This window comes from Camellia sinensis, chromosome 3 (genome assembly GCF_055761805.1).
Source record: "Camellia sinensis isolate YWXY chromosome 3, ASM5576180v1, whole genome shotgun sequence".
In the NCBI taxonomy this organism is placed as follows: Eukaryota; Viridiplantae; Streptophyta; class Magnoliopsida; order Ericales; family Theaceae; genus Camellia; species Camellia sinensis.
The window spans coordinates 129,261,808-129,266,098 of record NC_138963.1 but is presented as its reverse complement, the minus strand read 5'-3'; positions in this window follow the sequence as shown (position 1 = coordinate 129,266,098).

The following is a 4,291-nucleotide window of genomic DNA, read 5'->3' as shown; positions in this document are numbered from 1 at the left end:
ATACTCATCATTTTGGACTTGCGAATTGAACACTTAGGTGATTTAGAAAACATTAAATGAGTTGCTTAAGTTAAACTGTTATCGTTAAGCTACAATTACTCAGTAAATTTTTCTTTCTTGGAGGCTAAGCAAGATTAGTTTTTGTTAAACTTGGCCACTTCAGCTAATGAAGCTATTAGTTGCCTAACCTAATTAGTTCGTATAACAAAAGAGAGAAGGGTGGAGGAGGACGGAGAGAGTTAGAGAGAAACTTTCTTTTTTGAGAGCTAGAAGAGAAAGTTAGAGAAAAGGAAAGGAAATAGTATTAAAATTAAAGCGAATTGAAATTCAGCATTTTGGACTTGAGAATCGAATACTTAGGTGATTTTGAAAACATTAAATTAGTTGCTTAAGTTGAACGAATATCGTTAAGCTACAATTACTCAGTAAATTCTCTTTTTTGGAGGCCAAGCAAGATTAGTTTGTGTTAAACGTGGCCGCTTAAGCTAATGCAACTGTTGGTTGCCTAAGGTAATTAGTTCCTAGAAGAAGAGGGAGAGGACTGGAGAAGGACGGAGAAAGTTGGAGAGAAACTTTCTTCTTGGGAGCTAGAAGAGAAAGTTAGAGAAAAGAAAGGGAAATATGATGAAGATTAAAGTGAGTTCCAATTCATCATTTTGGAGTTGAGATCTATACACTTAGGTGATTTAGAGAACATTAAGTCATTTGCTTAAGTAAAACTAATATCGTTAAACTACAATTACTCAGTAAATTCTCTTTCTTCGTGGATAAGCATGATTAATTTGAGTTAAACATGGCCACTTAATCTAAAGAAACTAATAGTTGGATAAGCTTATTAGTTCATAGAACAAACGAGAGAAGGACGGAGAAGGACGGAAAGAGTTAGAGAGAAACATTTTTCTTCATAACTAGAAGAGAAAATTAGAGAGAAGAAAGGAAATAGAATGAAAATTAAAGGGAATTCCAATTGATCCTTTTGGAGTTGAGAATCGAACACTTGGGCGATTTAGAAAGCCTTAAATGATGCGCTCAAGTCAAACTAATATCGTTAAGCTACAATTACCCTATAAAATCTCTTTCTTGGAGGCTAAGCGAGATCAGTTTCAGTTAAACTTAGCCACTTAAGCTAGTGAAACTATTAGTCCTAGAACAAAAGAGAGAAGTTGGAGACGGACATAGAGAGTTAGAAAGAAACTTTCTCCATGAGATCTAGAAAAGAAAGTCAGAGAAAAGAAACGGAAATAGGATGCAAATTAAAGCGAATTCAAATTCACCATTTTGGACTTGATAATTGAACTCTTGGGTGATTTAGAAAACATTAAATGAGTTGCTTAAGTTAAACTGTTATCGTTAAGCTACGATTACTCTGTAGATTTTCTTTCTTGGAGGCCAAGCAAGATTAGTTCGAGTTAAACCCTGCCACTTAAGCTAATGAAGCTATTAGCTGCCTAACCTAATTAGTTCCTAGAACAAAAGAGAGAAGGGTGGGGAACGACGGAGTGAGTTAGAGAGGAACTTTCTTTTTGAGAGCTGGAAGAGAAAGTTAGAGAAAAGAAAAGGAAATAGGTTTAAAATCAAAGCGAATTCAAATTCATGCTTTTGGACTTGAGAATTGAACAATAAGGTGATTTACAAAACATTAAATTAGTTCCTTTAGTTATCCTACATCATCAAGTTACAATTACTCTGTGAATTCTATTTCTTGGAGGCTAAGGAAGATTAGTTTGAGTTAAACATGGTCACTTAAGAGAATGAAGCTATGATTTGCCAAACCTAATTAGTTCCTCGAACAAAAAAGAGAAGGGTGGAGAAGGACGGAGAGAGTTAGAGAGAAACTTTCTTCTTGAGAGCTAGAAGAGAAAGTTAGAGAAAAGAAAAGGAAATATGATTAAAATTAAATTGAATTCTAAATTCATCATTTTGAACTTGAGAATTTAACACTTAGGTGATTTAGAAAACCTTAAATCAGGTGCTTAAGTCAAACTAATATCGTGAAGCAACAATTACTCGGTAAAATCTCTTTCTTTGAGGCTAAGCAAGATTAGTTTGAGTTAAACTTGGCCACATAACCTGATGAAACTGTTAGTTCCCTAGAATGTTAGAGAGAAGTTACAGAAAAACCGAGAGTTAGAGAGAAACTTTCTCCTAGAGATATAGAAGATAACGTTAGGGAAAAGAAATGGATTTGAAAACAAAAGTGAATTAAACTTCATCCTTTTGGACTTAAGAGTTTAACGCTTGGGTGATCTATAATCACTCAGTGAATTCTCTTGCTTTGAGGCTAAGCAAGATTTGTTTTTGTTAAACTTGGCCACTTAAACTAATCAAGCTATTAGTTGCCTAACCTAATTAGTTCCTAGAACAAAAATGAGAAGGCGTAGAACGACAGAGAGAGTTAGAGAGAGTCAGCCACGGTTTGCTGTAATGTTTAACAGGTTATTCAACCAGTTTTGTATAATTGTCCATATATCTTTCCCAAGTATCCATCTACTATTTTTTTAGTGGTAGAAGATACTTGACGATAAAAATTGATATATGGACAATTTTGGATTTATTCATGCTTTCTCTTATTGGGTGCCCGGTGGATGCGAGAGTGTTTTTATTATTTATTAGTTTCCCTCATTTTTTTTTTGGGGGGGGGGGTAGTTATGAGATTTGATGTATTTCCTGGGGTATGCCCATTGTAAATGTGTAAATTTTGTCTTTAATTTATGCCTTACCCACCCGAAGAAAAGAAACTTTCTTCTTGAGAGCTAGAAGAGAAAGTTAGAGAAAAAGGAAAGGAAATAGGATTTAAATTAAAGCGAATCAAAATTCATCCTTTTGGACTTGAGAATTGAACACTTAGATGATCTAGAAAACATTAAATGGTAACTTAAGTTAAACTAATATCGTTAAGCTAAATTACTCAGCAAAATCTCTTTCTTGTAGGTTAAGCGAGATTAGTTTGTGTTAAATTTGGCCACTTAAGCTAATAAAACGACTAGTTGCCTAAGCCAATTAGTTCCTAGAACAAAAAAAAGAAGTTGGAGACGGACGGAGAGAGTTAGAGAGAAACTTTCTCCTTGAGATCTAGAAGAGAAAGTTAGAGAACGGAAAGGGAATTAGAATGAAATTTGAAGGGAGTTCAAACTCATCATTTTGGACTTGCGAATTGAACACTTAGGTGATTTAGAAAACATTAAATGAGCTGCTTAAGTTAAACTGTTATCGTTAAGCTACAATCACTCAGTAAATTTTCTTTCTTGGAGGCTAAGCAAGATTAGTTTTAGTTAGACTTGGCCACTTACGCTTTTTTTTTTTGGGGGGGGGGGGTGGGGGGTAAGTAAGTCTTAAAATAAAACAATGAAATTTACAAGTTTACAAGGGGCATACCCCAAGCATGCCCAAACAACAAATAAAAAACAAATAAAACCAACAAAATTGCCACTACACCCCCTAAGAAAGGGGGTAAACAAGTAACTGAAAACACAATAACCCTACTTTGCCCATATATTCATTTTGTCCTCAAGTAACCCCTACCATCAGAGACAATAGAAGGGAACTTGAGGTGGATATATGGGCAAAGAAATACAAAAACATCACAAAGTTAAGAAACAAAACACACACAATGACAAAGCAACAACCCTTAAGGCGAAACAATGATGATGATCAACCCCACAAGCTCCCAGTCTCTACTATAGATAAAAACATGGAGTCCAATAAGCGTCCCACTCCTCACAGCCATGACATCCAAGCCACTTAACCAAAGCTGGGACGGAGGAAAAGATATACCCCCAGAGAAATCCCAACAAAGTCACATGAAGCTAGCACGATCAAAAACCATATGCCACGGACTAGGGAGTCGAAGTAAAAGACAATCACCCCTCAGCAACAAACCAATACACCGCCAACAAAATCATGAAATCAATCATCACATCCCCCAGTCCCTTCCTTGGTAGATCACAAGCCTCAAACCCCATGGCAGTGTGACTAGCACTCCATGTCAGGCCTGGCAATACGATTAATTAGGACGGGTCACATGAAGACAAGAAGCGACCGGAAAACCGATAGCTATCCTCCCGCTCATCTCCCAGTCTCTAACTTGGCTAGTTATTGAACCACTATTCCCCATAGCAGTGACTCCCCAATCACTCTTAGCGTAGATGGCTCAAAACCACCCTCATATCGAGTCACATGAGGATCACACGATCAATCACCATAAAATAATCAACTATAAAAGATCTGCTGCAAAGAGGTAAAACAAAAAGTTTCCAAAATAACCCAATTATGAACCCACACCTGTACGTAT